The following is a 25,113-nucleotide window of genomic DNA, read 5'->3' as shown; positions in this document are numbered from 1 at the left end:
GTCTGCTACATAAGCGTGAAATAGGATTTACTAACTAAAAACACCAACAGTTGTGGCTCTGATGTTCTTAGAATGAAAGAAAGCCAGATGTTCAGGCAGGTGGGTGCAGAGAGGCATTTGTGAGGGGTAGGGCATCTCACCACCTCTCTACTCTCACACCAGGGAGATATCTCACCCTGGGAGTCTGCTTTTACCTTTGTAAAAGCTGTCCCCAGATGCAACAGTTCTGAATCTGCCAACAGTTTTCTCATTGAGGAAGGTTGGGAATGATTGAGAATGAAACTTGCCTTTGATAGTTAACTATTCCTGGGCTCTCAAAGCCACTGTCTTCTCCAGGACAGATGCTCATTAGCAGGCACAGGCCCATCTTGCTCTCTGGAGCCTGGTAAAACTGTGCCAGCCAATTGTGGAGCTGGGATGGTGGTAGGCAACCAAGTACCTCAGGGACTGTATTTTCAAAGAATTTGAAACAAGGACATAATGGTGCATCTCTTGAATCCTCACTGCTGCAGCAATCTGCCAATATATCACTCCCTTACCTCTCAAAGAGAACTGACATGGAAGGAGGAGAGGATGAAGGGTGTTGCAAAGATGCTGGAAATGGAGCAAAGGTAGCATTGAGAGCCAACTTTGACTTAAACTTTGATTCAAGAGAATTCTGAATGGAACTGGTGATTCTTTCTCCAATTCTTCTCAACCATCCCATTTAACCTCTTTTTAAATCCTGCTCTTTTCCCAGAATCCTTCTCTTGACCTCTTATCTATTGCCCAGAATCCTTGCAAGGTCTTAATACCCCTGTTCCTCAACAACAAAAGTAAGAGTTTAACTGAATCCCCAGACTCTCCTCTATGACCCAGGATCTTGATGCAGAAATGAGAGGCAAACTAGACACATTTGTACTTTTTCTGCATCAGTTCCTCAGTTGCTACTAACTGGAATAGCTCTTATTCATAAAACCCAGAGATTTCCAGGGAGACCATTGCTAATCTCATAAACTCAAGACATAGAGCAGTTGGCTTGAGTATCACTAATTTCATTTCCATGCTTATGTTTGCTGTCATTCATTCAGGGACAAGAAGTCAGCTATGATAAGAGTAAACTATGGATTATCATTGCATATTGTAGGTATAAATTTTGCTGTAAATGAAATGTACAGATGATTTAGAACCAGTTATAGAAGAAACAGAAGGGACAGATGAGCCTTTGATAGAAAATAGCCTCATTATTTGCTTAGTTGGGTATTTGGGATTCATTAATTTTTCACATTTTATAAGGAGATAGATCCCAGTAGGCCCAAGAATTGGATTTATGATAACAAATTAGGAGCTTAGGTGAAATTAATAAACCCAAACTTCAAAATGTGTTGAAATGAAACTAAAGATTTTGAAGTCTAGCTATTTATTTTTAGAGTGAGATTTATCTATTTATTTTTAGAGTGAGAGAGAGAGAAAGAAAGAGAGATAGTGTGAGCAGGAGGAGAGGCAAAGGGAGAGGGGGAGAGAATCTCAAGCGGATTCCCCACTGAGTGTGGAGCCCAGCGAAGAGCTGGATCTCACAACCCTGAAATCATAGCCTGAGCCAAAATCAAGAGTTGGACACTTAAGCGACTGAGCCACCCAGGCATCTTTGAAGTCTAGCTCTTTTATTTTTTTTAAAAAATATTTTATTTATTTATTCGTGAGAGACACAGAGACAGAGAGAGAGGCAGAGACACAGGCAGAGGGAGAAGCAGGCTCCATGCAGGGAGCCTGACATGGGACTCGATCCCGAGTCTCCAACATCGCGCTCTGGGCTGAAGGCGGTGCTAAACCGCTGAGCCAAGTCTAAACCCAAGTCTAGCTCTTTTAAAGATACTCACAATTTCCTTTTAGAAAGTGATCTTTTCAACTCTGAACATCTCAGAAACAGGAAACTCATTGCTTTTTAGTGTCTTTTGAAAATGCATACACATTATTTGTCCATTATCAATTTTATGTGAGTCAAACAGTCCAATAGTACAAAGAGAGTATATCAAAGTCATTTTTCCCTCTTCTCCAGTCACACCTTCCTCCTCCAGAGGTGAGCATTGTTAAGTGTTCAATGTATATACTTCTAACCTTTTCTTTTATTCTAACCTTTTCTAAATAAATTTAAATCAGTGGTTCTCAATCCGAGCAATTTTGTCTTTCAGGGGAACATTAGGCAGTGTCTAGAAGCATTTTTGGTTGTCATAGCTGGGAATGGGATGTTATTGGCACCTACTGGGTAGAAGCCAGGAATGTTGCTAAACTTTCCACAGTTAGCAGGACAGCTGTTCACAACAACAACAAAAAAAAAAAAAAAAGAAAGAAAGAAGAAGAAAGAAAGAAAGAAAGAAAGAAAGGAAAAGAAAGAAAGAAAGAAAGAAAGAAAGAAAGAAAGAAAGAAAGAAAGAAAAAGAAGTCCCAAACAAAAAATACCCAATCCTCTGGGGCCCCTGGGTGGTCAGTCAGTTGTTGAACTCTTCGTTTTAGCTCAGGTCATGATCTCAAGGTTTTAAGATTGAGCCCCACATTGGTCTTTGCACTCAGTGTGGAGTCTGCTTCAAATCCTCTCTCACCCTCTGCCCCCTCCACTCATGCACATGCTCTTTCTAAAATGAATAAATAAAATCTAAAAAAAAAATCTGATCCCAAATGTCAACTCACAAAGCTGAGAAACCTGATTTACACATAGAGATGGAGATAGAGATAAATATGTCTATTATTCTTAAATAAGATCACACAATCTCCATTTTTCCATAGCCTTCTTTTGCACTATTTGAAGCTCTTTCTCTGTGGGTATTTACATTCCCACTGCATTCTTTTTAACAGCTGCATGGTATTCTCTAGTATGGATACACTGTAGTTCATTAAATAGTCCCCTATTAGTGGATATTTAGGTTGCCTCCAATTTTTGCAGTTACATACAGTGCTGCAATAAGCATCTTTGTACATAAATCATCTATTGGATCCTAGAAGGATAATTACTGGGTCATTGATTATATATAGTTTCTGTTTTGATACATTCTGCTAAATTTTCTCCCTCAAAAGGCTTTATAAATGTGTACTCCCATCCACAGTGTTTAAAAGTGCAGTTTTCTTATACCTTCAGCAGCACTTTTATCACTCTTTTAAAATTTTACCAGTCTGATGGGTAAAAATATATAATTTCTGAGTCAATTTGATTGCCCTGAGACTATAAAAATTGAGTGAGTGAGACTTTTGGCCATTTTATTGCTTGTTTATTTACTTTGCCCATTTTCCTACTGGATTGTTTGTTCTTTTTTTTTTAAACATTGATCTGATATATTTTAGAAGGTAATCTTTCGTTGAATATGTGGCCAGTATTCTCTGTCTTACAGCTTGTATTTATTTATTTGATTTATTTTTTGTAAAATGTTAAATTAAAAGCCCTTAATTTTGGCATAATCAAATTTATAACTCTTTTACTTTGTGGCTCTGTGTTTTAGAGATTGTTGAAGAAGGCCTTCCTTACCTGAAGATGATCAAAACATCTATTTCTTCATTCTTATTGTTTTATCCTCTTAGGTTCATCTCTATATTTTGTATTTGCTTTGCGCTACAAGGAAGGGTCTACCTTTTTTCCAAAGAGATAGGCAAAGTCTCATCACAATTTATAAAATAATTAATTTTCTCCATGATTAAAAATGTCATTTTGACACTCTATTCATCTATGATCTCTGTTCCATGGACTTACTTCTACCTGTTCCTGGCATAATAGTACCCTGTTTTAAATACTATAGTTTTTTTGATGTCTGATGTTGTAAATCCTCACTTGGGATTTTTCCCCCCAAGATATCATGCATTATTCTTATACATTTTGTCTCCCATTTGAACTTTAGAAACAGATTGTTAAAAAAAAAAAAAAAAGAAAGAAACAGATTGTTAATTCTCATAAAAGTGCTACTGAGAGTTTTATTTGGACTGCCTTGAATTGTATATCTAAGTTTAATGAGAATTGACATCTTTAAAATATCTTGAAAATGAAACTATCTTATTTTATTCAATAAAGACTTGTATAGTTTTTCACCAACCAGGTCCAATACATTTCTTATAGATTTGTTTCTAGATATAATAATTTTTCTTGCTGTTGTGAATAGAATGTTTCTCCTATAAATTTTTAAATAATTGACCATTGCTGGAGTATAAAACTATTATTCTGTATCTTGATCTTGTATGTGGCCATCTTGCTGAACTTTTTTGGAGCACATGGATTTTTTGTTCATATTCTGCAATTTTATGAGTAGATAATCATCCAGTATGAAAATAGTGATTATTTAGCTCTGTACAGTGGCAGTATTGTAGTCAATGAGGTTTATCCAAGGCACAATTATTGCCAATTGAAAGTAGTCATAATTTTTTTCTTTGATTTTGCAAAATTTATACCTCATTTTTTGTTCTTATTCTTATTGCAGGCTCATTTAAAAGTTCCTTCCTATGGTGAGTCAAGATCTGTTCTGAATTTTTTTCTCCAGCAGTTCCAGTTTAGTGTTCTAGAGCTAAACAGAATAAGGCAAATCATTTTTCTGCAGGATAATCCTTCAAATGTTTAAATATGCTTATCGTACCTCCCACATCTCTGTTTTCCAGGATAAGCACTTTAAGAATCTCTATTGTTATATATATATATATATATATATATATATATATATATATATATACTTTCCCATCCTGAGTCATCTTTCTCCAAATGCACTGTGTATTGGTGATTTCCCTCTTAAAAGACAGTGCCCAGAGTGGAAGAGAGTTCAGATATTGTCTAATCATTGCAGAGTACATATAGAGAAACTAATTTTACTAATTTGCACACAATACTCCTGTCAATGTCCTGAAAGATTGCAATGTTAGAGCCACATGGTTTTAACATACTATTTTTTTGCAATGGAATTTTTACAAATGAAATCTTAGCCACCATCTTAATTCTTAAAGCAGTTAAGAGTGGAGTTTCTCTTGTTGACATGAAAGGAGGGTGGGAGTTTACAGAACCTTCATGTCAACTTCCTACTTGTTCCTCAAGGTAGCCCAAGAAGCATCCCAAGGATCTCAAGAACATAGTTTGAAAACCATGAATTGAGTCCAACTTCTTCAGAGGACAATGTAGCCCAAAGAGGCAAAGTGACTTACTGAGGTCACATAGTGACTCATCGAAATAGGTGGAACTCAACTTGGGTCTCTTAACTCCCATTCCAGAGATCTTTTCACTGTTTCACTCTGTTCCTCACTATTAACTCTCATACCTTCGTGACTCATATTAACCTTGGGATCAGCTAAAATCCTGAGGCTGCTATTAATATTCATCTTGCTCCATCAAATACAGTTGATATTTGGAAATAGAAATGTGGAACTTTACATTTATTAAGTGCATTAAATATAATCTCTCCTGGAACTCAAAGGAACATTAGAAATCTTTGCTTTTGGCCCATAAGTCCTGCTCTTTAAAAAACGTCTTAAACCTTTTCTTTCTTTAAGGTTTTGTTTTCAAGTAACCTCTACACCCAACATGGGGTTTGAACTCACAACTCCAGATCAAGAGTTGCATGCTCACTGACTGAGCCAGCCAGGTGCCCCAAAAAACTTTCTGAAATCTTGATTCTGCTGTCATTTAACATCAATCTGTTTCTTTGGGCAGGGCTATTCAAGTAAAGCTACAATTCATTACACTGACATTAAACCCCCAGTTCTTCAATTTGCCAATAAATGTATAATTAAGGCCTACCTCCAAAAACTTCAAACTTATATTCTATGGCATTTTTCCTCCTTAACCTGGAGAACTCCTACTCATCTATTGAGACCCATTTTTTTGAGGGGGACCCATTTCTAATGTTACCTCCTCTGTGAAGTGTTACTAAGCCCTCATTCTTCCTCTTTGAAGCAGAATTGACAGGTCCCATGTTTATAATATACTAGAATTTTAATGACTAACATTCTTCACTATTTTATGAATTCCTTCTGGGCCCTGTCCTACCTCACCGATGGCTGCAATGGCGCATCGGCCAAGTGGTCAACACAGGGGTCCTGCCCAGGCTGGTCCAGCTTATGAGCAGCTCAGAGCTCAATGTCTTGACCCCCTCTCTCCGCACAATCGGGAACATCGTCACAGGAACGGATTATCAGACCCAGATGGCCATTGACGCGGGCATGCTGAACGTGCTGCCCCAACTCCTGATGCACCCCAAGTCCTCCATCCAGAAGGAGGCAGCTTGGGCCTTGAGCAATGTGGCTGCAGGGCCCTGCCAACACATCCAGCGGCTGATCGCTTGCGGCATGCTGCCTCCCTTGGTGGCTCTGCTAAAAAATGGAGAATTTAAAGTCCAGAAAGAGGCTGTTTGGACTGTGGCTAACTTCACAACTGGAGGCACCATAGACCAGTTGATCCACCTTGTCCACTCTGGAGTTCTGGAGCCACTGGTGAATCTGCTTACCATCCAAGACACCAAAATTGTTATCATCATCCTTGACGTTATCTTTTATCCTCCAGGCAGCAGAGAAGCTTTCAGAGAAGGAAAATCTGTGTCTTCTGATAGAAGAAATTGGTGGCATTGATAAAATTGAGGCTTTGCAACTTCATGAGAATCCTCAGGTTGCCCTGACTGCTTTGAACATTATTGAGAACCATTTTTGTGAGGGAGAAGAAAGTGGTGCAATATTACCAGCCCTGGACCAAGATAATGAATTCTTAAATCGCTTAACAAAAAAACACCAAGGCCCCACGACTTCTAAACAAAGGACCAAACCCTAATGGGTAACTTCTTTGAGAACCTTCTATGAATTGGCTTGGCACGGGTGTAAAGCTTTTTAAACTAAACGTTAATAAAATTTTCAACACACACACACACACACACACAAAAAAAAAAACCAGCCCCAAGATGCTAACACACCTCTGAGGTGATACTGTCCCTTGGGTCTGGGTACAATCATTGGAATTGCCTGGAGCAAGTTTAAATACTTGTCACGAAAGCTTCTGAGCTTCATCACTTTGTATCCAGCTGCATCCAGGCCTGAGGCGGTGGCCACTTGACACCAGGAGCCACTTAGTGCCCCTTTGGATCTTGAGCAAGGAAGCAAGGCTTGGGGGAGGAGGGGGTTGGGAGCTGATACTGAGTGCCTGCAGCATCTACTCTGTCTTCACTATTCAGAACTTGTAACTAAAATATTTAAAGAAACGATTTTATTTTATTTTTTTTTTTTAATTTTTTTTTTAATTTATTTATGATAGTCACAGAGAGAGAGAGAGAGAGGCAGAGACACAGGCAGAGGGAGAAGCAGGCTCCACGCACCGGGAGCCCAACGTGGGACCCGATCCCGGGTCTCCAGGATCGCGCCCTGAGCCAAAGGCAGGCGCTAAACCGCTGCGCCACCCAGGGATCCCAAGAAATGATTTTAAATGCAAATTAAAGGGCAAATGTTCTCAAAAAAAAAAATCTACAGATCATGAGCTTGGGATGGCCCAGGGACTACGGTGACTGCCTACTAAGAAGGACTGAACATCAGGGAGGAACTTAGACTAGCATGTCATGAGAGGTTAATGACTTCTGCCATGGTCTCAGAAAGGAAGTATTTTGCCAACACTGGCCCAGGGCATAGTCAGTACACAAAATATGTTTTGTAAAGTTTATTTTTATATCCCACACAGATTTCTAGAAATTTTATCAAAAGAAAAGGTAGCTGGCCATGGCTTGTGCTGACCTTTATTTGTGTTTAGTGATCCTAATTTCTCTTGAGTTCTTACAAACAATATCCTAATAGCCCTTTTGCAATATTTTTCTGGGTATCAGCATCAAGCTAATTATTGCTTTATGTTTTCTGAGATATATTTCTTTCCCTTTTTGAAAAGTAGGACAACATTTCCTTGTCTTTAGCCTCCTGGCGCCTCTTCCATTTTCCAAGAACTTTCCAGGTGGTGGTGACTCATTTGGAGAAAATGGCCCCATTCACTCGGACCTTTCAACAGCATTGTTTGTCATGGTCAGGGGCCATGACTAGGAGAGCTGTTTCTTGGAAAAAGTATATTTAAATTGGGCAAATCAGAGGCTGAAGTCAGGATGGCCAATAAATGTGTTATTGACAGAGGCCTGGCCTAGAAAGACAGCCAAGTCTAGGGAGGCAGTTTTCTCTGAACTGTGGCCCAGCAAGCATTTCAGATGGCTCTCCCTGTCTCTCTTCCCTTCCTCTTCTCTTGGCTCCATGTTCTCTTCTTGCTGTAGTTTGTCTACTCTGAGCTGAATTTGGATGGCTAAAGCATAATCTCAGCACAAACGTGACCCGAAGAATACACATCTGCCCTTGAGTTCCGGATGAGGGCCTAGGTCAGTAACTGTTAATGACAGAGATAATAGGCAAAACAGGAAACAGTTTCAAGAAATTGAAGATATGTTAATCGCAAATGTACTTCAGGCTGTATATATGTGAAAAAGAGAGGATCAACTATGTACACACAGACACACACACACACACACACACACACACAGTAAAATGGCAATTCATTGGAATGACAAAAGAAATGTTCTGTGAATCTACTATAAGCCCAGTCCTGTGCTAGCCTGGGAAGGTGCAAAGACACGATCCTAAAGATGTTGCAATACTTAAACCAATTTTTCTACCTTGATAAGGGAATAACAGATAGTCAGGGTCTGATGTTTAGTTGTTTTTTCTCAAACTTGGCTTGAACAAAATTTGGAACCAAAATATAAGTGAATTTTTGAAAAGGCTAACCTTCAGTGACCATAAAATGAAATTCATCCAAATGCTCTGTTCCAACCATGTGTTCAGTGACCCCCGATCTACTGTAAATGTGGAGAAAATGAGATTCAAGTGACCATAGCTTGTCCCTCACACCCCACACCAGAGGTTGCTTCGTAGGGGCTGTAACAAGCCTGGTCTTCACTGGGACTGGGAAATGTCATCAAGCGGGTTCAGCCCAGCTAAGGTACTTGTCTCCTCCATGTAGATCTTAACCACTTAGTTGGGTGAGAGGGACAGTGAGAATTGTCCCTCCAAAGGGTTGTCCTGTTGCTATAAGGCATCTAGATCCTGACTCCTGATCTTAGCCCATGCAAGGGACAAGTGTAAACAGGGGCTGCTTTGCTCTCAGTGGAAAGGTTTGAGTTGAGCTCCTTCCAGGCGATCAGACTGGCTGCCATTTTATACGATCTATTTCTGTCTTCCTGTACACATCCCTCAATTTGCATTACTGCTTAAACTCACCACTAGTCCTGCCACTCTGTGTGGGAGGTGGAATGGATTTGAGGAGGGAAAAAAAGAAAGGCCTGTTTGTGAGGAGGGGGAGAATGCAGGACTTTCACTAGCTCTTCCTCCTAGATGTCTCCAGAGAAGCATTTTGTCTCCTGGCCTTCTTTCTCACAGGAATCAGCCTTACTTCTTTGTGTATTTGACTTTTAGCTGCGTTTGAGCCACTTTGGCCCATTAAAAATGGTGATTGGCATAATGGAAAGATGAATGAAAAGCATGTGGAAATAGAACTTTAAAGATGGTTTACGTGAAGAGAGTGATTTGAAAGGGGCCACTGAAGGCTCTCGGATCTCCTCTACCAAGTCATAAGGGATATGAAATGTCCACTATTAGAGCTTAATTCCTTAGGGTTCAGTTACAGTCCTCTCTAGGCATGACCTACAACCCTGGGCAGGATGCAGATTGAGCTCTGAAAATGCTAGCATAAAATAATTTTCAGAAATGAGCAATCAATTCATCCTTTCCCAGCAACCAGTTGGATGGGTTTGCCAATATATTGGACTTGGATTATTTCCCCCATTCTTAAGGGAAACTAATTTAATTGTGTAAATGTTCAATCTTAACAGGCTCAAAAAACAATTGCTATGAGTCAAAACTTGGAATCGGGAGGTGGTTTAGATGATTGTATAAACAAGGGCCAAAAAGTGAACTTTTCAGACCCTCACATGTAGGTCAGAGGCAAGAAAAGAATTAAATTGTGACAGAAGGGACTCAACTAAGGAGTTTCCACCAGAATGACAGCTTCTCAAGGACAGGAGCTTATTCTTATTCTTTTTTAAAGATTTTATTTATTTATTCATGAGAGACACAGTGAGAGAGAGACAGAGACACAGTCAAAGGGAGAAGCAGGCTCCCTGCAGGAAGCCTAATGTGGGACTGGATCCCAGGACTCCAGGATCGCCCTGAGCCAAAGGCAGCCGCTCAACTGCTAAGCTACCCAGGCATTCCACTTATTCTTTTTTTTTAATAGATTAATTTTTATTGGTGTTCAATTTACCAACATACAGAAAAACACCCAGTGCTCATCCCGTCAAGTGTCCGCCTCAGTGCCCCTCACCCATTCCTCCCCACTCCCCGCCCTCCTCCCCTTCCACCACCCCTAGTTCATTTCCCAGAGTTAGGAGTCTTTATGTTCTGTCTCCCTTCCTGATATTTCCCACACATTTCTTCTCCCTTCCCTTATATTCCCTTTCACTATTATTTATATTCCCCAAATGAATGAGAACATACACTGTTTGTCCTTCTCCGATTGACTTACTTCACTCAGCATAATACCCTCCAGTTCCATCCACGTCGAAGCAAAAGGTGGGTATTTGTCATTTTTAATGGCTGAGTAATATTCCATTGTATACATAAACCACATCTTCTTTATCCATTCATCTTTCGATGGACACCGAGGCTCCTTCCACAGTTTGGCTATTGTGGACATTGCTGCTAGAAACATCGGGGTGCAGGTGTCCTGGCGTTTCATTCCATCTGAGTCTTTGGGGTAAATCCCCAACAGTGCAATTGCTGGGTCGTAGGGCAGGTCTATTTTTAACTCTTTGAGGAACCTCCACACAGTTTTCCAGAGTGGCTGCACCAGTTCACATTCCCACCAACAGTGCAAGAGGGTTCCCTTTTCTCCGCATCCTCTCCAACGTTTGTGGTTTCCTGCCTTATTAATTTTCCCCATTCTCACTGGTGTGAGGTGGTATCTCATTGTGGTTTTGATTTGTATTTCCCTGATGGCAAGTGATGCAGAGCATTTTCTCATGTGCATGTTGGCCATGTCCATGTCTTCCTCTGTGAGATTTCTCTTCATGTCTTTTGCCCATTTCATGATTGGATGATTTGTTTCTTTGGTGTTGAGTTTAATAAGTTCTTTATACATTTTGGAAACTAGCCCTTTATCTGATATGTCATTTGCAAATATCTTCTCCCATTCTGTAGGTTGTCTTTTAGTCCTTTGCACTTATTCTTATTCTTATTCTTTGTTGCCTAATGGTTACCATGGTGACTAAATTGTCATAAATATTCAGGGAATGCTATTCAACAAGTGAATGAATTCAGAACTTTTTGACTCAAAGATCAATTCTGGAATGCATTACCAAAATAATGTTAGGGAGTCCTATCTTGTAGAGATTTTATAAAAGGAGATAGGTACAGATATGCCCAGGATGTGGAAATAAAGTGCTCTACTGTAGGGGCACAGAAAGACAGTAGATTGATTTTCCTTCCAGTCCTTGGGTGCTGTGAAACAGGATGAATATTGTTCACATAAGATTCTCTGTCTCTCTCTTCCCCACCCCTGTGTGTCTCTACCTCTTCATCTCTGTCTCTCCTCTTTGTCAACCCTGATTTACTCTACCAGCTTTGCTTGGTGCCACCTTGTCCACCTTCATTTCCCCTTAGGTCACACATCTTTTGTCAAATAATTATAATAATTTGCATCCCTACAGCATCAATGCTTTTCAAGGCACTTTCATAGACACTATCTCTTTGTTCCAAATTGAAAAAAAAAAAACTATGATGAGGGCAGCCCTGATGGCTCAGCGGTTTAGTGCCCCGTTTGGCCCAGGGTGTGATCCTGGAGACCCGGGATTGAGTCCCATGTCAGGTTCCCTGAATGGAGCCTGCTTCTCCCTCTGCCTGTGTCTCTGCCTCTCTCTCTCTCTCTCTCTCTCTCTAAAGAATAAATAAATGAAACCTTAAAAAAAAAAGAAGTCAGGATGTGGGCAGTCCTGGTGGCTCAGAGGTTTAGCGCTGCCTTCGGCCCAGGGTGTGATCCTGGAGTCCCAGGATTGAGTCCCACATCAGGAAAAAAAAATTTTTAAAAACTATGATGAGGCAGTCAAGTTATAGCAGTTCCATTTTTTAGATGAGGAATAAGGTGTTTGAGTGACTTGCCCATGATCATGTAGCAATGTGTGACTGAACCACGACTAGGAGCCAGTCTCTTTACACAAATATCACCCTGAGTCTCAAAATTCAGAAGCACAGGTTTGTTAGGAAGACAGCAGTTAGTCCTACTTGCCTTCATGGTTATAATCCTCATACTTTTGTGCTGTTTCAAATTCGTTGTTTGTTTGTTTGTACTCCTTCCTAGGCGTATGAGGCTGACACTTGAGAAAAGGCCAAATCAGACATTATCTCAGCCATAGGGTCTAAATTTATCCTCAGCTTTTTTTTCTTCAAACATGAAGTACGTGCTTTGATGAGATTTAAAACAACATTGTGTAGGACATCTTTTTGACTCTCCTTAAGCCAGCTGACACAGAAGTCTTCTGAAATGTGCTGCACCAGAAAGCATCTTCCCAGTCTTTCTCTTACAGATTTCTTTGACAGTCACAGAAGGAGTACTTTTTTTTACTAGTTGATACTTCATTGGGTCTTTTCCTTCCTGGGGCTGGCAACTTTCTCACCCAAATTTACCAGCTCAAAACCCATTTGGTGTCCCAGAATGGAATGAGTAAAGCAGTGTTGTACTGAAACCATGGATGAAGTTGGACCTCAGAGCCTAGGAAGGGTGCCAGGACTAGAGGAGCCAAGGGCTTTGCAAAAACCAGAGGTCTAGGCAGGCTGTGAATCATTAACCAGACAATCAGTGAGGAACTAGGAAATAAGCTTCTTAAGGGGGTTAAAGCAAGGCCAAGGGTCAAAAACTCAATAGCAGTGGACAATAGTAACAACAACAAACCACCCAGGGGAATGAGACTTACTCTGCTTTAGCCCAATAGCTTGCTGCAATTGAGCTGGCTCTAGAGAGTTGTCAGCCTAACATCCACAGGTGGAAACAAGGAGGCCATCTTTACAGCTGGGGAGTAGAGAGTATTGTGGTCATAGCAAAGGTAACATCTTGACAGTTGAGAAATGCTCTAGAGCAGGGTTTCTCAAGCCTGGCACTACTGATGTTTTGGTCCAGATCATTCTTTTGTTCTTTGTTGTGTGGCTCTGTTCTGTGCATGGTAGGACATTTAGCAGCATCTCTGGCCTCTACCCACTAGATGTCAGCAGCACCCCTGCCCCCAGGGTGTGACATCCCAAAATGTCTCTGGATATTACCCAGTGTCTTTTGGTAAGTTAGAGGGAAGCAAAATGGCCCTGGGCTGAGAACGGCTCTAGAATCTATAGATCATGAAAGCTCATTGGCCTTGAACCTTCTAGGATTTACTGGCTTTCTAATTATCTTTAGAGCAAGGGATTTAACATTGCAGGCATAGGCATGTGCAATCCCATCCTTCCCAAATGTCCTTTCACATCCAGTGCCTAACTCATCTCCTCCATTCAGCACTATGCAGTTCCCAAGAATACGGAACCCTCAGAATTTTCTTCCAATCCTACGTAGTTGCAAACTCAAGGGTAGACCTGCTACTGGTTTTCGTTCTTGGTTTACATGTAAATTGGGACAAATGTGAAAATACATTTTTATTTTTTGTAACTGAGTTCTAAAAGACCTGTTAAGTTTCTGTTTTCTTATTATTTGCCTTGGGCTTTTACTTTCTTCATTTCCATCTCTTTCCTACTTTCATGCTACTACATCCTTCACAGTAGAAGTCTGTAGCTGATGAGGTGGGACATCCAGAGGCCAGAATTCAGGAGGGAGAGAGGATAGGGGAAGAACTGGGTTGAAAAATCTCTGCTCTGGAAAATAGTTGCAAAGAATATTTTACCCACTTATTTATCTTCCAACTCAGTCTGTTTTCATTCCACCCATCATACCCTTTCTTCAAAATGTGAGGAAGAAGTCCATTCAGTTTAATTTCTCATTGTTGCCCTTGTGATGTATGTTCACATCTGTCAGTAGTAGGAGTCCTATAAAGGCCTGGCAAAGCAGCTTTGTGGACTCTGAAGAGACCACAGGATGTAGTGCAAATGGCCCTAGACTAGGAGTCCAAACCCATGTTCCAGTCTCTGTCTTCCTCTTTATACACATTTAAGCTTGCAAATTACCTTACCTTGGCTGAACTTCAGGTTCCTCACATGTAGACTAGAACTACCCATTTGCCTACATGGTAACTCTAGGGCTCAGATGAGACAATGAGGTGAAAGCAGCATGAAACTTGTGAAGGCTTTTACAAATGCAAAATGGTATTATTATTGCTTAATTGCAGTTCACACCTCTTCAATTATTCTTTCCCAGATGTCACAGGGCCTACTGGATGGATGTCACATTCAAGGCCATAATAACAGTTTATTTCTCTTGCCTGCAGTAACAGACCTACACTCCAGGCCTTTCTCTTCAGATTTACTCTCTACTTTCTACCCTTTGCCACCCTGCTCCATACCCTGGGAGGTTGACTCATGTCAACAGGCTCCCTTGTCTTCTGAATTCTGGTTGTGTTTAACCAATAGGGAGCCTTGGCAGAGAGGAGAAAAGTAAGGTTAGGCTGTTTACCCCTGGCCCCCTGCCTGAGAAGCTGCTGGGTGTCCTTTGATTGAGGGTCACAGCTCCAATCAGGAAGCTCTTTTCATATAATTTTCTTGCTCTCTCCTTCCTCTTGGTTCTGGTAACTGCTGCCTCCACTCTCTCAGGAATAAGGGTGATTATGGACCCCAACATTACTAGTCCTGGGGTACTTCCGTATCCCATGTGGCTTCTTTGTACCCTGACCATACTTTTGTAACCAATCCCCTTTCTTAAACTACTTAGTTTATCCACTCTGAGCATGTCATGAGTTTCTTACTGGGACCCTGACTGATGCACCCACCAAATCTTTTTCTTTTCTTCTCCCCTGATCTTTTTTTGGTACTAAAATATAGTCCTACAAAGGAGGGGCATTACATAAGAAATGCAGTAAGTTTATGTTCATTATCATTCTGTGCAGCTATGTTGAGAATCAGCTCCTAAGTCACCAGCTCAGAACATCTGTAATTGAGCTGTATGTTCCTTACCAATTGGGTAGTCAATGCTCTTTGTCCTTTCCCCCAACCAACCATCGAGGCACATTTAGAAGCCAGGACTCTTGTGCCTACTCTCTCCCACAAAGGTCATATCCTTGCTAAATTCCAGCCTCCTGGGAGGCAAGCGTCTGATGCACACTCCAGTCTCTGGTTTGCTGTAAATCCATTTGCACCCCTTTGCTTCCCTTGGACTCAGTTTGCAGAGAATGAGCTTACATCCTTTTACTTCCCTTGGACTAGAGTCTCAGGAAGCCTGGGAAGGGGGGTACAGTTAAGCCTCTGGGATTCCACCACAGCTGCCAGCATTCTGGCCCTGGTGTCTCTGCTCATTAACTGTGTCCAACTTGGAATGTTTCATAGAGTGTCAGAGCTAGGAGAGACCTTGCAAATCAACTAGTCCAAAGGTTCTTAACTTAGGATCTATAGATGGGCTTCAGAGAAATATTTAAGCCCTGAAATTATATGAAAAATTGGCTATCTATCTACAGATATGCATTGCTCTGAGAAGAAGATCCATAGCTTTCATCAAATCCTCAAAAGGGCTCATGACACAAAAAAGACACAGACCTCCAAAGGCTCCAGACCAGCACCCTCACCTTACAACAGGGGAAACTGAGGCCCAGGGAGGAAGCAGCTTATCTGATTCCACAGGGAGTCAATAGCAGGATTTAACCCAGTATCTAGGAAGACATTAACTTCCTTTTCGAAACAAACCCTTCCTTCCTCTACTGAATTCCAAATTTGTTTTTCCACTATACTTTGTGCATAGTAGACACCAGATAACTCATTAAATGCAACTGATAACTGCAATGGGCCCTACAAATACACTCTCTTATTTTAATTGACCCCGCTCAACAGAATCTGGAGTTGTGTGGGGCTCAGGGCCAACCTTAGAGCTTAGTGGTGCCAAGGGATCAAGCACGGTTTTTCCACCCCAGTTCTCTCTGATGAATGGAGTTCTGTCTCGTCCCAGGTTCTCTGAGCCAACTTGTCCCCAGGGCCCCGTGGAAGGGCAGGTGTCGGTCCTGGGCATGGACTCAGCAGCCCAACTCCAGCGCCTCTGCAGCTGTTCTCATCCCCATGAGGCCCCCAGTGGGAGCTGACACAGAGACTCTTGGAAAATGGCAAAGAAAAGCTAAGGAAAAAACACCCTTGAGCATTGAGGGGTTGCCAGGCTTCCAGGGGAGCTGGCACTGCCTAGCTCAGGTTATTAAATCACAACCAGCTTCTGGTAAAATAGGGTAGAAAAGTTTGCTCCTTCCCGTCTCCCCTTCCCTGCTCTTCTTGCCCAGGGCACACGTAGTTTCATACTACCCACAGTGCTCTACTAGATTTCCTCATGCAGGTCTCCCCACCTATGAAGTAAGTGCCTTGGCCGTGTAATGTAGGTATCCAGTGTGTAAGAGGGAAAGGAGTCTTGAGTTCTGGTATCAGCTCTGTAACTGACTACTGGCATTGCAGTCTTGCACAAGTCACTTAACCTGGATGGGCTTTCATGCTTCATTCATTTAAAAAGAAATGCAGCTAATGACCCAAAGGAGGTAGGAGGTGAGATCACTTGACAAATGCCAAACAACAAAGGGTCATTATGAGCTTTGGCCATTCAGAGATAAACTGTGGTAAAGGCAGAAAGAATAATTTGGAGGGCTGATAGCCCAGCTGAGATCTGAGAACCTGGATTTCAGTTTTGTGGAGGAAATTCCTGAATGAAGGTGGAAGGAGAGTCCCCGTTGGCTGTGAGACATCCGTTGACAGAAACCCAACCTGTTCCTGAAGGTTCATATGCTACTTTACATCCCAGAGACCTGTGAGAAGAGCTTCTGAGGACCAGTCACTCTTCACCAGGCAAGGAAAAAGAAAAGCCCAGTCAGGTCTAGTGCTGGAGGATCCCAGGGAGTCAGCCTCGCTGTGACTTGCCATAGGAATCGGTAGAGCAGATTGCACAGGGGCATAGAACTCCCAGAGGGTGGCACAAGATAGTGGGAACAGAATATCAATCTCTCCCATCATAAGCAGCCAGTCAACACTGTTTCCTAAGGCTCTCGGAATGGGTCACATGCTAACCTAAGCAACTTGAGGCAAGACGAAGGAAATTAGAGACATGGTCGGTGCCTTCAAGGAGTGGATGCTTTGATGGAGAAAGAGATAGGACAAAACCTGTAGGGCAGCTAAGGTGCTTAAGAAATGGTCTTCAGTGGGGGAGCAGCTTGATATCTCATTGTTTTATACAAATAACTAGAAAGCAAATAGATCCAGAACTCAGTAAACCGGTCAATCTTCATCTTTTATGACTTTGTCTAAAATGCGGTGTAGAGGACAATGATCACTAGTGAGCTAGAATAACCTTGTCATACTGTAATATTCTTAATTATAAAACTAAAATGTAATTTTAAAGATCCTTAGACTCTTGCTATTCTGGATGATACTATTTTTTTAACTGTTTGACTTTTTTTACACTTGGATTCAGTGGACAAGATAGATGGGGGCTCTGTTGTTTTGGAGCTTCTGTGATGGTGGTGGTGGTTCTAGTTGAGATCAGGAGATAAGGAAGCCCTCTCTGAAAAGATGAAAGTTGACTTCTGCCTCTGCAGTATGGCAGACTAAGTATCCTAAAAAGCCTCCCTGCTACAATACAACTAAATCCTGATTAAATTGCAACAAATTATTTTATACTTTTTCTTTTTTAAGCCACTCTGTTGATATATAATTCATATCCATTGAAATCTATAATTCAATGATTGTTTTTGATATATTACATTATTTAAGGGTTTTAATTGTGGTAAAATATATATTAGATTTGTCATTTTAACCATTTTATGTGTGCAATTTGGTGCAATGAATTGCACTCACAATGCTGTTCAACAATCACTACTATGTAGTTCAAGAACTTTTTTGTCACCCTAGACAGAAATTATGTAAGTATTAAGTAATAACTGCCCAATCCACCTTTCCCCTAGCCTCTGGGAACCTCTAATCTACTTTGCGTCTCAATGATTTTGTCTGTTCTGGATATTTCATATAAGTAGAATCATACAGTATTTGTCCTTTTGTGTCTGGTTTATTTCACTTGGCATAATGTTTCCAAGGCCCAGGCTGCATGTATCAGAGCTGCATTTCTTTTGTGGTTGGATTGTATGAGTACAGTGTGATTCCTTTGTATGTATTTTGTTTACCCATCAGTCTGTAGATGGACACTTGGATTTGGGCTATTGTAAATAATGCTCTAATGAACATTGCATACAAGGACCTATTTGAGTCACTGCTTTCAATTCTTTTTTGTATATACCTGGACGTGGATGTGCTGGGTCTTATGGTGTGATACTGTCATTTATAAGAAATATTTATATTTGGTCTTTGTCCTATTTCTGTCAAAGCGCTTCTAAAACCCTTGGGATATAGCCTAAGGGATGAGTGACAGAGGTATCTTTTGTTATGTTAATGAAGAGACGTTTGGAAACTGCCTAAGGAGAGGGCTGGTTGCCAAGAAAATCAACCAGGTAATTAGTCCTGCCCCCAGACTTCTGGAGAGGGAAAAGGGGCTGCATATTGAATGGATCACCAATAGCCAATGATATAATCAATCATGCCTAAGTAAAGAAGCCTCTGTTAAAACCCAAACAGAGTGTTCAGAGAGCTTCTCAGTTGGTGAATACATGGAGATGTAGGCAGAACCGCACACTCAGAAGGCTCAGATGTTTAGTATCCTTTCCCCATACCCTATGCATCTCTTCCATCTGGCGTTTCTGAGTTATATCTTTTGATCATAAACCAGTAATATAGTGAGTAAACTGGTTTCCTGATTTCTGTGAGCCACTCTAGCAAATTAATCAAACCCAAGGAGGGGGTCGTGGGAAGCTCTGATTTCTAGCCAATGCATTGGTCAGAAGTAGCATCTGAAGTGCCAGAATGGGGGTAGTCTTGTGGGACTGAGCCCTTAACCTATAAGAACTGATGCTATTCTGGGTAGATAGTGTCAGGAGGGAGCTGAATTGCAGGCACCCTGCTGATGGCTGAGAACTGCTTGTTGGTGTGGGGAACCCCCCAGCATATACCCGTACCCATACATCGGAATTGGTAACCAGAACTCTGTAGTTGGTGTTAGTGATGTGGGATTTGTTAGAAGGGACCTGGCTCATGGAAACATATGGTTTGGGAAGATAAGGGTTGGAAAAGGAGTAGATGATTAGCCTTTAATTCTTGGGTGGCCACACAGTCTGAAGGTCTGAAGCAGTAGCTGCACTGTAATTCCATACTTGGGGTGAAAGTTACCAGTGGAAAGTAAAGGTTTTTCCAACCCCTGGGGAATGGTTCACTGATGCATATGGAAGTGCACGCTAAGAGAAAGGCAGAGTATTCAGGCCCTTGGTTACCATTATCTATAACAGATAAACTAAAAGTAAAAGACAATAGTGCATCAGACCTTGATGCTAGACCAAATGCAGATTTCAGTGAATTGGAGCTTGGGCCACTAGCCTCAAAGCTGCTCCCACCCCTGCAAGGTAAAAATTGTGCAAGGACAACGGAAAGCCCCTGTGAGACCTCTGGTCACCAAGAAGGTAGTCTACATGGGGGAAGGGCAAAACCAAGAAACTACTGAAACCAGGGAATATAGTGTGAAGGGATTATTTCATTTCATGGATCGGTATCATCAGCTTCCTGGGGCGCTTTTACTGAAATGGATTATGAGAGCAACGAATTTAGGAGCTGTGTCTCTAGGTGTGGAATGCTTCTGAGTGCAAGAGCATGTTTGGGTCGATGTGGGCCCCTCAGCTCACTGTGGAACAATCACAGCATGAAGCAGCTGATATGCTTTGTATATATGCCATGTGGGACCAGCTTTATGATGATCAGGATATTCACTTGCTGAATATACCCATTACCCAGGTCATGGTAAATGCTGTAGTTAAGGGGACCCCTTTTATCTGGGGTATATCTACCCCATATAACCTTATTGCTGCAAAACCAAAAAACAATCTGGGAAGCCTTAGCAAAAGTGTTATCTAAACCTCCCTTTGGGGGGTCTTACAGATACTAATTAATACATTAGATTCATTAACAAGGGAATGGAGAGTGGCCAAGGGGAGAGTCAAGGGACTCTTTCCACCAAGGTGGAAATTTTGAAATGGTTACAGCAGTTGCTTACCCTCCCTCCCCACCCTGTAGCCGTGGTTTCAGTTATCCACTGCCTGTTGTATCATTACAAGCTCAACAGTAGCCTAATGCCACATCATAATGCCTACATCATTGACCTCACTTCATCTCAACATGTAGGCATTTTATCATTTCAAAAGGAAGGTGAGTACAGCACAAGGTATTTTGAGAGAAAGACCATATTCATGTAACTTTTATTACAGTATCTTACTATAATTGTTTTATTTTATCATTAGTTATGGTTGTTAATTTCATACTGTGCCTAATTTATAAGTTAAACTTTATACCAGGTATGTATTTATAGGAAAAACATAGTATATATAGGGCTTGGTACTATCTGTAGTTTCAGGCATCCCCTGGGGGGTCTTTGAATGGATCCTGTGGATAAAGGGGGACTGCTATCCTGAGAAATAAGGTGAGCAAAGCAAATATTGATAGAAACAAAAAGACAAAGGAAAGAGTCATAGGACTCATCCTGCAGGGTGGAAATCTTTTGATGGTTATTAAAAAGTGGGATGAATAAAATGGCATATGGTTAAAACAAAGGCTTTCTTTTTTTAAGAATTTATTATTATTTATTTATTTATTTATTTATTTATTTATTTATTTGAGATAGAGAATGAGAGAGAGAGAGAGCACAAGTGGGCGCAGAGCGAGAGGGAGAAGCAGGCTCCCTGCTGAGCCTGACATGGGGCTCCATCCAAGAACCCTAGAATCATGACCTGAGTGGAAGGCAGATGCTTAACCGAGTGAGCCACCCAGGCACCCCAAAACAGAGATTTTAATGCAGTACTACCAATGGTTAGGAGGGTCAAAGGGTCCCCTTACTTGTCCGCCAGCATTAAAGGACCCCAAGCAAGTTGGCCATATTTACCAAAATCTGAGGAAATTTAACCTCTGATTTATAGTCAGTCAATCAGAAGCACAGGTAACTACCTGCACTTGAGACTTGCATCTGGTGTGGAAGGTGAGGGTGAGTGGCGGGGATCTTTGAGGACTGAACCCTTAGCCTGTTGGTTCTGACCTTACCTCTTGATAGTGTCAGAACCCTGCAGGTGTCGGAGCATTGCTTATTGGAAGTGCAGAGGAATCCCACCTCTACCTCCAGCCCCACACATTGAAATTGGGTCCAGGAACCCAATTATATGGCAAATCTACACTTATCTTTTTGAGGAACCTGCGGCAAACATCTTTAAATGCTTTAGTAAGTTTGCAGAAAAGAAAAGCAGGAGAGGAGCCAGGAACCCACAGGCATTATGGGAAAACATGGGCTTCCCTGGAGGCAAACCCCCATAAGTGGAGCCCAGCACTTTGGATATTCATGGAAATGTGGGGTGTGCAAGGTCTTTGAAGAGCGAGGGACCTGAACCTGCAGTCTTGACATTAGGGGCCAAGATCCTGAAGAGGAGACACATTGGAAACATACCTGGAAACTTGTCTATCTTTGCATGGCTCCAGGTGGGAAACAGAATAAGCCAGAACACTGCTCATTCTGCTGCCTGGCTGCTGCTGCGAGCCTTGCCTTGAGAGTTTGCAACATTCATTCTGACACTGGCCTGGAGTTCAAATCTCTCCTCTTCATGTCCCCAGGGAATGCACAGTTGAGAAAAGGTGGCCCCATATTGTTAGTGCCTCCTGGCACCTGGCAGAAGCAAATCCAAGTCTCTTTTTTTTGGAGGAAAGCATTCCCCAACCTAGATCCCCCTCAGGATTTCCCAAGACTTGGTTCCACTGAATAGGAGCTCACAATAAAAAAAAAAAAAAAAAAAAAAAAGTATCAAACATACAAGAAAACAAGCCACTGCAAGAGAGAGTTAGCACAAACAATAGATTTGGATTCCCAAAGGACTTCAGATCCTAGAATTAATCAGATACAGGACATAGAACAACTCCAGATGGATTGTTTCGAGAAACAAAACATGTAATCCAAATGGGATAAGACAAAGAGTTTATCAGCTATGACCAGGCAAATTTTGGGGAGAAATGAAATAGAATTCAGTGAGTGGGCCAAACAGCAAATTAAACACATCTGAAGAGAGAAAAAGTGAACTGGCAGATCTGAAGTTTTTTTTTTTTTTTCCCAGAATGGAGCACCAAGAGATAAGAAGGTGGAAAATACAAAGGTGAGGTTGAGGCACAAAATACAGAATAGGAAGGTCTAACAAGTGCCTAATTCAAAAATGACCCCAGGGGAGAAAGATCTAAGGTGTAACAAGGAATGGTGAGCAAATGAACTGGTAGATATGTAGCTAAATCAGAACAATATTAACTGTGTAGTCATTAAGACAATAATGGCTAATTTGTGGGGGTGAAATAAATGAACTAAGAGTCTAAGAAACAACAGCCTGTAAGATGAGGGTCACAGGACTAAAATATGTGATTCGTTAGATATGATTGTCCAGAGGCAGCTAGCCCTGTGAACATCTGGGAAGATATTCCACCCTCTGGGTAGAGAAAACTTCCAGAGGAAGGCCCAGAAGCAGGAAAGGTCTTGATGTGTTTGAGTGGCAGAAAGCAGCTGGTCTGACTGGAGCCGGTAAGCATGTGTGGTATAAAAGGTTGAGGGGCACCTAGGTGGCTCAGCGATTGGGCATCTGCCTTTGGCTCTGGTCGTGATCCCCGGGGTCCTGGGATCGAGTTACATATCGGGATCCCTGCAGGGAGCCTGCTTCTCCCTCTGCCTGTGTCTCTGCCTCTCTCTGTGTCTCTCATGAATAAATAAATGAAATCTTTTATAGATAGATAGATAGATAGATAGATAGATAGATATAGATAGATAGATACTGTATAGCCCAGGTCAAAAGTTTGGGGTTTATTCTATCTGTGATGGTCAGGCTGAAGGATTTTAAGCAGAGGAGTGATATGCCTGATTAAAATTTTAAAATACTGCCTTGGCCAGGGTATGGGGAGCAGTACAAGTGTTATAGGTAGGAAGTGGTGGGGGTGTACTGCCAAGAGACTGGTTATGAGGTTCCTGTACTAGATCTTGGACTAGGACGTGACAATAGGGAGCAGAAAATATGACCACTAGTTAACAAATAACTTCCAAGTTTCTGGTTTAGGCAACTGGAGGAATTGTGGTACCTACCATTTAGAGAGGAGGAAGAGAAATAAGAGTTTAATCCTGGATATACTTAAATCTGGGATCCCCATCCCTCCATCTTGGTTAAGCAGAGCTATCAAGCAGGCAGTCGAATATATGAGTCTCAAGTTCAGTGATAAGAGGGGCCTAGAGTTATTCATGTATGAGCCATTGGTATATAGATAGTATGTAAGGCCTTGGGGCTGGACATGATTACCTAGTAAATAAGTGGAAATGAAGAAGAGAGGAGATCTGAGACCTAAGCACTGGGGCTTTCTAAAATGGAGCGGTCTGGAAGAAACAGAGAATCTAGCAAAGGTGGTTGAGGTAGGAGAAAACGCGAAGGCTGTGGGATCCCAGATGCTAAGAGGTGCAGGTATTTAAGGGTGAGGACTTGCTCAGCTTACATCCGGTGTTGCCAGGAGGTTAAGATGAATCCAGAGATGTAACCATGGGATTTGATAACATGGAAGTCATTGTTGACCTTGACAAGAGCAGCCTTGGTGAGGCGAGGGGGATGGAAGCTTGATTGGATTGAGTTGAGGAAAGAACTGGAGGTGTGGAAGAGAACTTAAGATACCATAAATGTGAAGGTACTTTGAAAACAGTAAAAAATACTTTACAAATGCCAGTGGCACTATTTTGTCACCAGAAATTTTATGGAAGTTCAAGACATTGAATAAACATATCTGTGCCAATAGAGGTCCTACAGAACCAAGGAGCTGTTTGCCCAGGTTAAAATGTCATGAGAAACTGCAAGTAAGACTTCAAGATAACTACAAAAACAACGTTGATAAGATAGCTAGGGCTGTCTCAAAAACAATGTCTCAGCTCACCAAGCCAACCTTGTGCCAACCTCTGGAGCCCAACCAGGGCTACCGGCAGGAAATGTTCCAGAATAAGAATGGTGGTAACTTTTAGAAAATGCTGTATCCATAATGTTTACTGAATCTTTCATTAACTCATTTTGCAAAGCTTTCCAGCCATGCTCTATGCACTGGGCATACCATTGGCAAGATCGGAAAATCGGTGTGGTTTGTCTTACTTCCCACAGGATTCCCTCTTCTTCACCACCAGGGCCACACCTCTTCCCATAGATGCCATCTGTCCTTCTCTTCACCCTGCATTTCACCAGTAGGCAACTGTATGCTTTGTTTGCAAGGCTGGTAGATGGGTCCCGGCAATTGCGCTTTGGAGAGTGAGAATTTCTGGGACCGTAGTCAGTAAGATGCCAGTCCTTTTTTCTAGGGCTCATAAGAAAAGACACGTTCCTGCCTTTCCTCAGTTACCTGGAATATACTGGCCATCTCCATCCACCTGTATCCCACACATCCTTCAAGACTCAGATTCTTTAGCATTTCCTCCACTCTCACGTTCTCTTCCTGCTTCTCTCATGATCAGAATTGTTCTCTTTGTCTTCTGTCCTCGCCTTGCTCTTCTTGTCTTTGTAATAGTGCTAACAACAGTTGGCCTCATATTCCAATTATTTGTGTGGTTCTGACTTGATTATGCTGGCAACTTGGAAAGCAGAGGCCTTTTATGGTACATGTGTGTATCTCTCACAGAGATCCTTTGCTGCAGTAAATGCTTTCATGAAGGAATATTAGTGGAATTGAACTTTCAGTGAAAATATTTTGCATGTTGCACATGGGTCTCATACATACAGAAGACCTTACTTCCTGAGATAACATTTCTTGCTGAATACTTAGATCATGAAATGTAGAAAC

The 25,113-nt window shown here is 41.7% G+C and overlaps 1 protein-coding gene and 1 pseudogene across 1 annotated transcript in view; both read left to right on the top strand.

Annotated features, from left to right (window-relative positions):
- DCX (doublecortin) overlaps positions 1 to 25,113 on the top strand; it is a 138,739-nt gene that overhangs the window by 53,480 nt on the left and 60,146 nt on the right. The gene's annotated exons all lie outside the window — the stretch shown is intronic.
- Positions 4,301 to 4,433, top strand: LOC121483749 (annotated as a pseudogene).

Source organism: Vulpes lagopus, chromosome X (assembly GCF_018345385.1).
Source record: "Vulpes lagopus strain Blue_001 chromosome X, ASM1834538v1, whole genome shotgun sequence".
Lineage (NCBI taxonomy): Eukaryota > Metazoa > Chordata > Mammalia > Carnivora > Canidae > Vulpes > Vulpes lagopus.
Note: the sequence above shows the minus strand (reverse complement) of the source record. Positions and strands in the feature narration are given on the sequence as shown.